General features: G+C 43.7%; 1 pseudogene; it reads left to right on the top strand.

The window, feature by feature from the left end:
• The first annotated feature begins 2451 nt into the window (after window positions 1-2451).
• LOC121830994 (large ribosomal subunit protein eL30 pseudogene) lies at window positions 2452-2999 on the top strand (annotated as a pseudogene).
• Window positions 3000-13910: the final 10911 nt, after the last annotated feature.

The following is a 13910-nucleotide window of genomic DNA, read 5'->3' as shown; positions in this document are numbered from 1 at the left end:
ATCCTTTTGAGTGCTTATTCCGTCTCCCAGATAGCAACACTAGCTCTTAATCACAACAATCCTGGATGGTTAGGAAATAGATCCTCATTCCTGTTTATATTTTTGGTTGTGAGCCTGGCTGCAGTTTTGTCGTCTCTCCAGCCCTCCTCATTGCCTGTTTATGAAGGAGGGGACAGACAAGTTTAGTAACAACATAATGACAAGGCAGTATTTGCCTAGTGGGGCTTTAATTTAGGTAGCCAGGTGATAGGGTTGTAAACTCAGCCCTATAGAGGTTACTAGGAAGACTTGTTTAGGAAGCACAGCTGTGTTTTGTAGCTGTGTAGCCTTGAGAAAACTAAGCTTCAATTTCCTCACTTATGAAAATTAGATAATAGTCACTCTCAATAGAGTTATTAATAGGATGCCAGTGGCAAAATGCTGATGACCCATACTCCCCATAAAATCTCAACACAGCCTAACAAGTTGTATAAACTTGTGGAAGACTTCTAAATCTATTCTAAATCACTGTTGTGTAACAGTTTCCTTTATCATCAGAACTTTCCATCCTACAGGGAAGCTCCTTAAGCAAGAAGGTAAACAACTCAAAATAGCTTCAGGAAATCCCTGAAACCAACCAGATTCACAAGGCTCCTCTCTGCCAGAATTCAGTGTTCCTCTCAGAAGACCAGAGCCAAGCTGCAAAAAAGACTCTCAGAAGAGGAAAAGCTGCAAAGACTCTGAAACCAGCCAAACTGCCTAGAAGAGGTTTAGACCAGTGTCACCTGCAAAGAATACTCTCCAACCTGTTGAGTGGCCTGCAGGCTGTGGAGTGTTATCCAGGAATCCCAGTTCTGTGAGTTGTCACCCATGCTGGGGTGGGCCTTGGTGATACAGCTGTCTTTGAGTCTTTTCTGCTCCTGTAAGTGACCCCTCTCTCATATCCCTTCATATTTTTATAAGTAACCCCAATAAAACTTACTATTTGACCAAGATGAACTTTGGTCTGTCATGAGTTCCCTATCTGGGGTGAGTGGACATGTGTATTGCATCTCCCCAGGGAAAGTTTTGTCATTGATTTTAACTATAAATGGAGAGGATAATTTCATGGGATCCATACTGATAACTCTCCTAGAGCTTGGCAATGTTGTCACACACCTTTAATCCCATCACTGAGGAGACAGAGGCAGGCAGATCTCTGAGTTCGAGGCCAGCCTGATCTACAGAGCAGGACAGCCAAGACTACACAAAAAAAACTCTGTCTCAAAAAACATAATAACAACAATAATAATAATAACTATTCTAAAGTACATACATTGGTACTTCGCATTTAGTGGTCATGGTTCATACTGGGCAGCAGTGGCACCTGCCTTTACTCCCAACACTCAGGAGGCAGAGCCAGGCGGATCTCTGTGAGTTCAAGGCCAGCCTGTTCTACAAATCGAGTTCCAAGACAGGCTCTAAAGCTACACAGAGAAACCCTGTCTCAAAAAACTAAAATAAGAAGGAGGAGAGAAGAAGAAGCAGCAGCAGCAGCAGCAGCAGCAGCAGCCAGGTGTGGTGGCGCACACCTTTTACCCCAGCCCTTGGGAGGCAAAGGCAGGCAGATCTCTGTGAGTTGGAGGCCAGCCTGGTCTGCAAAATAAGTTCCAGGACAGCCAAGGCTGTTACACAGAGAAATCCTGTCTCAAAAAACCAAAAATAAATAAATTAATTTATAATAGTAATAATAATAGTAACAAAAAGCCAGTAGTCCATGCTTGTAATTCCAGCATTTAGAAATGGGAGCCGGGGTTGGGGATTTAGCTCAGTGGTAGGCCCTGGGTTCAGTACTCAGCCCTGAAAAAAAAAAAAAAACAAAAAGAAATGGGAGCCAGAGGATCAGTTCATGAGATCCTGCCGGGCGGTGGTGGCGCACGCCTTTAATCCCAGCACTCGGGAGGCAGAGCCAGGCGGATCTCTGTGAGTTCGAGGCCAGCCTGGGCTACCAAGTGAGTTCCAGGAAAGGCACAAAGCTACACAGAGAAACCCTGTCTCGAAAAACCAAAAAAAAAAAAAGAAAGAAAAAAGAAAAAAAAAAAAAAGAGATCCTGTATCAAACAAAAAAGTAAAGGTTTGGTGAGAAAGATCAGAACTCTCTCTCAATCTCTCTCTCTCACACATACACACACACACACACACACACACACACTCCAGCACACCCACATACACTCAACTCCAAGGAGAATGTAAGGAAACTAACAGTCGTTTTTTCTAACAAATATATATAGTGCACCATTCTGTTAGATAAGCCACACGAGTCAGCACATTCACAGGGTGCATTAGATGGATTTCCTAACTGAATGAAGCGGTACACACCTGCAACAGCAGCACTCCAGAGGCAGAGACAGAAACTGCTGAGTTTCAGATCATCCTAGGCTCTACGGCAGGTTTGATTCCAGTCTACACTACATAGCAAGACCCCATCTCAAAAAAAAAAACAAATCCTGGATCTTGGAGGCTGAACTTGGTTGGGAGCTGTCCCACACGTAAGGCAGGAAGATGGTGGCCGCAAAGAAGACATAAAAGTCTCTGGAGTCAACTCTAGGCTCCAACTTGTTATGAAAGGTGGAAAGTATGTGCTGGGATACAAATAGACTCTGAAGATGACCAGACAGGGCAAAGCGAAATTGGTTATCCTCACCAACAACTGTCCAGCTTTGAGGAAATCTGAAATAGAATATTATGCCATGTTGGCTAAAACTGGTGTCCCTCACTACAGTGGCAATAACATTGAATTGGGCACAGCATGTGGAAAATACTAGAGTATGCACACTGGCTAGCATTGACCCAGGTGATTCTGATATTATTAGAAGCATGCCAGAACAGACTGGTGAAAAGTAAACCAGGAAAGTTTTCCTTTGATAAAACTTTACCAGAGCGCCTTTTAAAAAATTCTGGTTTGTTAACATTATTTCATATCAAGACTCTGGATTTTGTCTAATGCTGGATTTATTATCCTGAAAAATATAAAGTGAGTGTTAAAATGATTCTTCCTGGAGACTGAAGTAGCCAGTCCCAAGACCTGTCTCAGACTCCATGACTACAGTTGTCTTTGAGCCCATTTGAAGTCAGATGTCTAGGAAAGCTTAAGTGTTAGAATCCACAGGGCAGTGGTGGCTCATACCTTTAATCCCAGCACTCTGGAGGCAGAGGTAGGCAGATCTCTGTGAGTTCAAGGCCAGCCTGGGCTACAGAACTAGTTAGATGACAGCCAAAGTTACACAAAGAAACCCTGTCTCAGAGGGGGGAAAAGTGTTAGGAACCTACATTCTTTAAATTAATAGATTCCCCATATTATGAGTGCCTAGGGTTGAGCCCAGGAAATCTTTTCTTTTTTGTAAGACAGGATCTTACCATATATGTAGCTCTGGACTAGATTCCCTATTTAGACCAGGCTGCTGTCAGATTCACAGAGATCAGCCTACCTCTGTATCCTAAATGCTGGGATTAAAAGTGTGTGCCACCTTGGGGGGAGGGGGGGCGGCAGGGTTGGCACATGCCTTTAATCCCAGCACTTTCAAGGCAGAAGCAGGTGAATCTCTTGAGTTCAAGGCCAGCCTGGTCTATGGAGTGAGTTCCAGGACAGCAGGGCTACACAGAGAAACCCTGTTTCAAAAAATGTGTGCCACCATGCCCAGCCCAGAAATCATTCTTTTTTTATCTTTATTTTATTATTATTTTTTTAACATGTGTGGGTGTTTTACCTGCATGTATGTCTGTGCATCACGTGCATTAGGAAGGCCAGAGAAGGTTGTTGGATCCCCTGGAAGTGGAGTTACAAACAGTTGTGAGCCACCATGGGGGTACTGAAAATCGAACCTGGGTCCTCTGGAAGAGCAACAAGTACTTTGAACGACTAAGCCATCTCTAGTCATCTTCCAGCCCCTAGAAGTCATTCTTAGTTCTTCCTTCTTCCTTCCTCGAGGGCCTGTCAGATATGCCTGCCCCAGAAATTGCAGCAGCAGCTAGCTTTAGTAATACACACTTGTAATCTCAGCACTCAGGAGGCTGGAGCAGGATTAGGAGTTTCAGGCCAGCCTTGGCTACATGAGATTGTATGTCAGAACACTAGAAGAAAAAAAAGAAACAGCTCTCAAAAAAAAAAAAAAAAAAAATCCAAGTCAGCAGATCCTTCTTTGTGGTTAGCCCTAGCCCAAGCTCTGTTGGTACAAACTGCCAATAGTCATCTGTAGCAACTACAATCCCAGCCCTGGACTGTAAGATAAAGAACCCCATTACAGATTGACCTGCACCAGGAACAGACTGTGTAGCCTTGGGGAAGCTATTTCCCATCCCTGGGCCTCAGGTTCCTCATGTCTATCAGGGGAAGTAGAACAGACGGCAATGACTTTTCTACTTCTTGCTTTCTGTGGTCTCATCGCTCAGTGCACTGGGACTTCCTTTCACTTGAAATAAAGACACCTCTCTCAAGGCTGGCTGATGTATCCTTGTTGCCTTGACGTTAGGAGCCTGCATCCTCTCAGTAGCTATTGGGGAGCACATACCTTTGGGGCATTCCCTTAATATCAAGTCACCTGAGTCAGGGCCTGATTCTGTCTTCCTTTTATTTATCTTCTCCTAGAGTGGTCCGAAGGCAGAGAAGGTTGTTTTCTACTTTTAAGGTAATGCTCACCTCATCCAGTACTGCTCCTGAACATGCTGTGTGATTTCTCCTTATAGACCCTCAACTGATCCTCCCAATGATGGCATTCTAAGATTGAATGATGTTTTTAGAAAGGAACTCGCTTTGTAGCCCAGGCTGACCTTGAACTCACAGAGATCCACCTGGCTCTGCCTCCTGAGTGCTGGGATTAAAGGCATGCGCCACCACCACCGGGCAACCAGGCCAGTTTCAAACCCAGAGATCTACCTGCATCTGCCTCTCGAGCATTGAGATTAAAGGAGTGCGCCACCAAGTTCAGCCAACCCTGACTTCCTGACCTTCCTGTCTCCCCAGAGCCTAGACTGGCCGCAAACTCAGTATCCTCCTGTCTGACACTCCTAAAGTGCTCAGGTTCTGGGATTACAGGCATGTGCCACCATACCTGGCTAGTTTTTTATCTGGTTGTTTGGTTGTTTGGTTGTTTTTTGATTTTTGGTTTTTGGAGACAGGTTTTCTCTGTGTAACAACTCTGGCTGTCCTGAAACTTGTTTTGTGGACCAGGCTGGCCTCAAACTCACTAAGATCCTCCTGCTTCTACCCACAAGTGCTGGGATTAAAGGTGTGCGCCACCACACCTGGCTTGTGTGTTGTTTTTAATTTTATGAGCATTGACTGGTGTTTGACTGCATGTATGGTCGTGTGAGGGTGTCAGATCCCCTAGAACTGAAGTTACAGAAAGTTGTGAGCTGTCACGTGGGTGCTGGGAATTGAACCTGGGTTCTCTGGAAGAGCAGCCAATGTTCTTAACCCCTGAGCCATCTCTCCAGCCCCAACCTGGCTAGTTTTTTTGTTGTTATTTTGTTTGTCTCTCTTTTTCCTTCCAGGATCTACTTCCTGGCTGCAGAACATAGCCACTGAGCTGCGACTCCAGGACTGCTCAAGTGATGCCCTAAGGTCTTTGGCATGCCTAGCAGAGACACCTGGCTGCTCTCCAGTTCTTCTGTGTTCCATTCTGAACCCCAATAAAATATCCTGGTTTCTTTTCAATTCTGACTCGTAATGTCAAACCCTCCAGATGGCCACTGTGTCTATTGGCCTCCTAAGCTAGAATCCAGCCCCTCTTCAATCAGTATCCTTGATACTGATACAGGATGATAATTCGCACCCCGGTTGCTTCTACATCTCACTCTGAGCTCCATCTAACCTCTTTCTTGTTCACCATCTGCAGCCACAAAAGAAATGAGTCATGAGGCTGGGGTATATAGTTCACAGGCCGAGTACTGCCTGTCATCATGCAGGAAGTGCTGGGTTTCACTCCAAATTTGGGGTATATGAGTGTATACATAGCAGAGATAGCAGGAACTAGAAGACTCTTTTTGATCCTTTTCTAGTCTGGAGACGGAGAAGAAACGGAAAGTAAGCAAGACTGCTGGTCATGATAGAAAATGGCAAAGGGGGCTCTGCAGAGCAGAGGCGTACAAACCCCAGCTCCTCCCCGTTGCTGCCAGTCCCTAAGTATGGATACAGCATCGTCAGGGAACAGTCAATTTTTCCCATGAAATGACCTAGTGTAAATAACAATTAATTGAGGAAAAAATGGGCTGAATGATAGTAGCACCCATGCTTATAATTCCAGCACTCAGGAGGCAGACGCAGGCAGATCTGTCTGTGAGTTTGAGACCAGCCTGGTCCATTGTGGTTTGTAAGAAAATGGCCCAAAGGCCCAGGCACCATTAGGAGGTGTGGCCTTGTGGGAGGAAGTGTGTTGCTGTGGGGCGGGTTTTGAGGTCTCTCTGTCAAGCTTCCCTCAGTGTGACAGTTCAGTCAAGTTCCTGCTGACTTCTGGTCAAGCTGTACCTGGCACCGCTTCTGCCTGCAGGCTGCCATGCTGCCCTTCATGATCATAATGGACTGAACTTCTGAAACTAAGTGAGCCACCTTCAATTATAAATATTTTCTTTTTTTATTATTTTTTTGTGGATATAACATATTTTTATTGTTGATGTTGTTTTAAATGAATATTTTCTTTATAAGAGTTGCCTTGATGCCAGGTTGTGGTGGCACACGCATTTGATCCCAACACTCAGGAGGCAGAGGCAGGCGGATCTCTGAGAGTTCGAGGCAAGCCTGGACTATAGAATGAGTTCCAGGAAAGGCGCAAAGCTACACAGAGAAACCCTGTCTCAAAAAACAAACAAACAAAAAACAAAAACAAGGAAGTTGCTGTGGTCATGGTGTCTCATCACAGCAATAAAAAACCTATGACAGCCTGGCGGTGGTGGTGCACGCCTGTAATCCCAGCACTCAGGAGGCAGAGGCAGGTGGATCTCTGTGAGTTCAAGACCAGGCTGGTCTACAGAGCTAGTCCAGGACAGGCACCAAAACTATATAGCAAAACCCTGTCTTGGAAAAATAAATAAATAAATAAAACAAAAAATTCCAGGCCAGCAGGGGCTCCACAGTGAGCTTGTGTCCCAAAACAAAACAAAAAACCAAGAACACTGTATAGCTAAATATGTCTGTGGGCTGGCAGCTCTTGGTTTGCCACTTTGTGATCTCTGCTATGATCGCTCCTTTCCCCTAGATGAGGTGACTAACATCGCCCCAACTTCAGAGCCTTTGTTCAGACCTTGTGTGAGTCACTTGGAAGCCAAAAAGCAACTCTTGCCAATTCAGTAAGCTGCTGAGGAGAGCTGCCAGCTCTATAGAGAAGATGTTAGATGAAAATCGAAGGGAAACTTTTCAAAGATGCTGCTTTCCTTGGCGACTTGGCACTTTTCACTTAACTTGGAATCAGCATTTGGCAGCTCAAACAAACATATATTTAGAAGAGAGCTACACATATTCATTCAATTCCTGCAGCCACAATCCATACTGACTCAATAAGAATTCAGGGAACTTAGCAGAAGAGCACTTTTAAAATGTTATATTTGGAAATAATTTTCAAATTTATTTGAAAGATTGCAAGAATAAAAATTGCATAGAAGACTCCCATGTATTCTTTACCAAGCTTCAGCTATTTTAAACATTGTGTCCATTTGCTTAATCATGTGCTGCACAGACATGTGTATATATTCTATACACAAACTAATTTATATATTTATTTTTCTAGTTTTTCTTTCTTTCTTTTTTTTTTTTGTTGTTGTTGTTGTTGTTTTTTCAAAACAGGGTTTCTCTATGTAGCTTTGCCCCTTTTCTGGGACTCACTTGGTAGTCCAGGCTGGCCTCGAACTAACAGAGATCCGCCTGGCTCTGCCTCCCAAGTGCTGGGATTAAAGGCATGTGCCACCATTGCCCGGCCTTTTTCTGGTTTTTCAAGACAGGTTTTTGGTTTTTTTTTTTTTACATAGCTTTGACTGTCCTGGAACTAGCTCTAATAGACCAGGCTGGCCTTGAACTCAACAGAGATCTGCCTCTGCCTCCCAAGTGCTGGAGTTATTATTTTAATGATAGTTCGCATATTTCAGGCGTTTTGCCCCTAAATATTCCAAGGTATATTTCTTAATAACACTACAGATATCAACCCCATGAAATTTAAAATTGATTCTAAATCAAGATCCTATCTATCTAGGTGTGATGGTACACACCTTTTTTTTTTTTCCTTTTCTGGTCTCTCTCTTTTTATTTTATTTTATGTGCACATTTGTCTGTGTGTTGGATCCCCTGGAACTGGAGTTACAGACAGTTGTTAGCTGCCATGGACTTACTAGGAATTGAACCCAGGTCCTTTAGAAGAGCAGCCAGTGCTCTTAACTCTCCAGCCTGGTGTACAGCTTTAATCCCAGCCCTAGGGAGGGAGAAGCAGGTGGGTGTCTGAGGCCAGAATGGTTTATATAGAGTCACAGGCCAGCCAAGACTGCATAGTTGAAACCTTGTCTCAGAAATAAACAAAGAAAGAAAGAAAGAAGAAAGAAAGAAAGAAAGAAGGAAGGAAGGAAGGAAGGAAGGAAGGAAGGAAGGAAAGAAAGAAAGAAAGAAAGAAAGAAAGAAAGAAAGAAAGAAAGAAAGAAAGAAAGAAAGAAAGAAAGAAAGAAAGAGAAAGAAAGAAAGAAAGAGAGAGAGAAAGAGAGAAAGAAACAGAGTTCTATCTAACCAGAGCTAAATCACAGTTTGATATACTGGTATATGCCTATAATCCTAGCACTCATGGGCAGAACCAGGAACATCACTGAAAGTTTGAGGCCAGCCTTCTCAATGTTGAATTCCAAATCAATCTAGACTACAGAATTAGAAAAAAAGTTCTATCTAATCAGTCATTTATATTCTAATTTTTCAGTTAATGCAATAATATAATTGCATTTCTTCTCCTCCAGATAGTTTTGTCTCATTTAAAAATATTTTTTATTTTTATTTTATATGTGTGCCTGCATATATAGATATGTCTTACCTGCATGTGTATCTGTGTACCACATACATGCCTGATACCTGTTGAGGCCAGAAGAGAGAACTGCAGTTACAGACAATTGTGAGCTGCCGTGTGGGTGCTGGGAATTGAACTCAGGTCCTTTGGCAGAACAGCAAGTGCTCTTAAACACTGAGCCATCTCTCCAGCCCCTGCCCTGTCTCTTTAGGTTCAGCAGCTGAGGAACATTTCTTAGCCTTCTCTCATGTGTGCATGTGTTTATCTTCTATGATAGTGACAGTGACATTTTTCAGGGTTTTTTGCGGGGCGGGAGGGTTGTTGTGTTTTGGTTTTATTTAGTGTGTATGTATGTGTGTACGGATGTGTAAGTGTTCCTGTATGTGGGGTGTTCATACATAAGTATACATGTGCATATGAAGATCAGAGGTCAACATCAGGAGTCTTCCATCGAAATTCGATTCAGCTGCCTGTCCATACATAGTTCAGGGCTTTGCCTGTCTAAGCCTCCCCAGAGCTGACTTGCAAGTATGTGTCACCTTGCCTGACTTTTTCTTATTTTAACATGTGTGTATTATGTATGTATATATATATATATATATATTGTGTGTATATATATGGATGTATGTATATGTTGTATATGTATGTGCACATGTGTGTGAACAGGTGATTACACTGCACATGAGCATCCTCTATTATTCTCTATCTTGCCTTAACTCTTTGAGACATGGTCTCTCACTGAACCCAAAGCTTACTGTTTCCAGTAAGGCTGGCTTGTTAGCAGTCTCCTGAAGTCTGTTTATCTCATCTCCCCAAAGCTGGAATTATCGCTAAGCGCTACACAGGGCTATGGTTTTTACTCAGGTGCTGGGGAGTCTACGGAAGGTCTCCATGCTTGCTCAGCAAGCATGTTAACAAATGAACCTTCTCCCCAACCATCATTCCAGCCCCTAACCCTCCCTGATTTTTTTTAATGTGTCTTCATTTTGCACAATAAGCACTTTATCTATTGAAGTTATCTCCCAGCCTTTGTTTTGTTTTTAAATTTTATTTATTATTGTTGTTTATGTATGTAAGATATATGGGTGTATGAAAAGGCCACAGCATGCATGTGGGCAATCAGAGGACAACTTTGTGGAATCATTTCTTTCCTTCTACCTTCACATGGGTTCTGGGCATCCATCTCAGATCGTCAGGGCTATGCGACAAGCACTTTTACCCACTAAGCCCTCACCAGCCTTTGTTTTGTTTTTGAGACATGGTGTTGTTTAACTTTTAGCCACAGCCAGGGATCAGGGATCAGTTCGACTATCTCTTGACTTTTGGCAGATGGTGCATTGTAAGGATCCAGCATCATCTTAGAAGCATGGACTGAGCATCAAAATGGTCAGGTTGGGCTGGAGTCAGATCAGTGGTTAAGAGCATTGACTGCTCCAATAGAGGAGCCAGGTTCAGGTCCCAGCATACGGATACAACCCTCTTCTGGCCTTTCTGGGCACCAGGCATGCACATGGTGCACAGACACACATCTAGGCAGATGCTCATGCATATAGTATGGGACTGGATTGCTCAGTGGTTAAGAGTACTAGCTGTTCTTCCAGGGGACCAGGTTCAATTCCCAGAACCCATATGGCAGCTTATAACTGTCTGTAACTCTGGTTCCAGGAGATCTGACACCCTCACACAGACATGCATGCAGAAAAAAAAACACCAATACACATTAAGTAAAAATAAATTATTTAAAAAAATAAGTAAATCTTCAAATGACCAGACTGTGATTTTGACATCCACTTGTAAATGGCCTATTAAAACCATTCTGTCCACTGACCGCTGTAGTGTCAAAGAGAGTTCCAGGACACCCATGGCTACCCAGACAAACCCTGTCTCAAAAAACAGCAAAACGAAAGAAAACAAAAAAGCATTTTGTCCTTTCTTTCGTTTTTTTGAAACCCTGTCTCATGTAACCCAGGCTGACCTTAAACTTAAGATGTAGCTGCTGCTGGCCTTGAACTCCTGGGATTCTCCAGCTTCCACCTCCCAAGAACTGAGAGTACAGAAGTAAGCTAAAATGTTCATCAAATAAACAAATAAAAATCAGAATCCTAGCACTCAGGAGGTAGAAGCCAGCCTGGTCTACAAAGTGAGTTCCAGGTCAGCCAGGGCTGTTACGCTGAGAAACCCTGTATTGGGGGAGAGGGGAAAAGAAAAAAAATCAGGCTGGCAAGATGGCCTGAAGGGGTGTATTGCCAAGTCTGATGACCTGAGTTTGATCAACACCACCCCCCAACACATACATACATACACACACACACACACACACACACACACACACACACACACAGACACACAGACAGACAGACAGACACACACACACACACACACACACACACACGAAGGTGAGAACTGAGTTCTGAAAGTTGTCTTATGACCCACACACATGCAACTAAATAAATAAATAAAATGTAATTTTGGTGGCATTTATTTACTTATTTATTTATTTTGTGTTTTCAAGACAGAGTTTCTTTGTGTAGCCTTGGCTGTCCTGGACAGACTCCTTAGTTAGAGGCCAGTCTTGTCTGGTCTACATAGCAACTCCCAGGCTAGCCAAAGCGACACAAAGAGCTCCTGTCTCAAAAAATAAATAGGGAGGTAGCACCCATGCCTTGAATCCCAGCACTCAGGAGGCAGAGGCAGGTAGATCTCTGAGGTCTGCAGAGTGACTTCAAGAACAGCCAGAAACCAGGCGGTGGTGGCGCACGCCTTTAATCCCAGCACTCGGGAGGCAGAACCAAGCAGATCTCTGTGAGTTTGAGGCCAGCGTGGACTACTGAGTGAGTTCCAGGAAAGGCCCAAAGCTACACAGAGAAACCCTGTCTCGAAAAAAAAAAAAAAAAAAATGTGGGTTCTGAAGATTGACCTCCTAGCTGGGGAGCTGTTGGCTGGCAGTTGATGGCTGCTAGAGGAAGCTGAGCCATTTTTCTTTGGGGATGTGGCTACTGTTTTTTTTTTTTTTAACATTCCTGTTCATGTGTGGCCCTGCACCTATGTGTATGCAGAGAGCACTAATGCGCTCAGTGGGTTGTTTAAAAAAAAAAAAAGAGGACATGAAAGTGAGAGGAGCCTGTTTGGAGGAGGAGGGGAGCTGGAAGTAGCTATGATCAAGATACCTTGCCAGGGTTGGTGGTACAGACCTTTTAACCCAGGTATCAAAGCTCCAGGCCAGCCAAGGCTACATAGCAAGACCCTGTCTCAACAAACAAACAACAAAATGATTTTTTTTTTCAGTTGTATGTCTGCTTTATTTTACATCAATCCACCGTTAGGGATTTCTATCTGAGTCCCACAGCACTGTCAGCCGAGCACTTCCCTCTCTGTATCAGCGCAGTGACTTGATGTCCAAGACAAAGCTGAGGTAGCTGGAACTCAAGAAAAGAGTGTGGCTCTGATGTCAGCACATCCAGACTCAGCAAGGAAAGTCATCACCCAGAACCTGACTTTGTTTTGGTTTTTCAAGACAGGTTTTCTCTGCGTAGCTTTGAGCCTTTCCTGGATCTCACTCTGTAGCCCAGGCTGGCCTCAAACTCACAGAGACCCACCTGCCTCTGCCTCCCAAGTGCTGGGATTAAAGGCGAGTGCCACCACCGCCCGGCTAAAAATATTCTTAAAGAATAACTAATCGTAATTACTGACTGTTTTTCAGGTACTTTTCTGGTGTCTAAGAGAGGAGAAGAATTCAGTCCTTGATTAAAGTAACAACAAAACCTTACACACCCATCAAGAGGAAGAACAGGTTCTTAACCACAGACAACCTTCCACTGTTTTATTATTATTAATTGTATTTTTATTTATTATTACTGTGTGAGTGCGGGTGTACTATGGTGTGTTGTGTGTGTGAGAGAGAGAGATCAGAGGACAACTTTATGAGGCCTGTTTTCTCCATCATGGGCCTGGAAAGCCCTGGTTCTGGGGATTGAACTCTGATCCTCAGACCTGCCTTTTACCCACTGAACCATTGCTGGAGGGTTGGGGGTGGTGAGGCGGAGATGGGAGCCTTGACACATTATTCGTAAGATGACTGGAGTAGCTGAGAGTTTTATATTTACACTTTCAAAGCCGTTAATGTTTCTGTTTCATTTATAGTCTGTCTGAGGTGCCTGAAACATCGCACACCATCTGTTCTGCACTCTAGTGTGGGTGTGTTTTATACAGTCTGAAGCTTTCTCCTGAGGGGATGTTGTGTAGAGCAGGAAATTGATTCCTTCTTAGCATCGCTCTGCCAGCACTCACTCCTTCGAGACTCTCATAGGCCACCACATTTCTTTATGGTAGTATAAAGATGCTTATTTTAAAATGTTTAAAGTAGTGATTTATTTGTGTGTGTGTGTGTGTGTGTGTGTGTGTGTGTACTTGGACACACTGTGAAGGTGTGGAGGTCAGTGGACAGCTTACAGCTTGGTTGGTTTTCTCACCATGTGGGTCCAAGAGACTGAACTCAGGGTGTTAGAACTGGCAGCAAGCACCTTCACTCATTGAGCTGTGTTATGGGTCTCCAAGATGCTTTATTAATTAATGTCCTGGCTCTTGCTCTGTAGACCAGGCTGGCCTCGAACTCACAGAGATCCACAGCTAGGTTTGGTGGTTTGAGTGGGATTAAAATCCTAGTCTGAGGAGGTGAAGGACAGTAGTGTTTACACACACACACACACACACACACACACACACACACACACACACCAAAAAAAGGAAAATAGAAAAAAGTCAGGTGTATAGCTGGGTGTGATTCAGTCAGTTATAACCAAGGGGAGACAGATAACCATGGGGAGGCAAAGAGAAAAGATTCTTCCAACTTAAATCAGAGAAGAGGAAGGAGACAGAGAGAGCCAGATATCGGGAGCATGGTTGTCACAGCAGACAGAGGTTTTGTTT

Source organism: Peromyscus maniculatus, chromosome 7 (genome assembly GCF_049852395.1).
Source record: "Peromyscus maniculatus bairdii isolate BWxNUB_F1_BW_parent chromosome 7, HU_Pman_BW_mat_3.1, whole genome shotgun sequence".
NCBI classification, from domain to species: Eukaryota; Metazoa; Chordata; class Mammalia; order Rodentia; family Cricetidae; genus Peromyscus; species Peromyscus maniculatus.
Note: the sequence above shows the minus strand (reverse complement) of the source record. Positions and strands in the feature narration are given on the sequence as shown.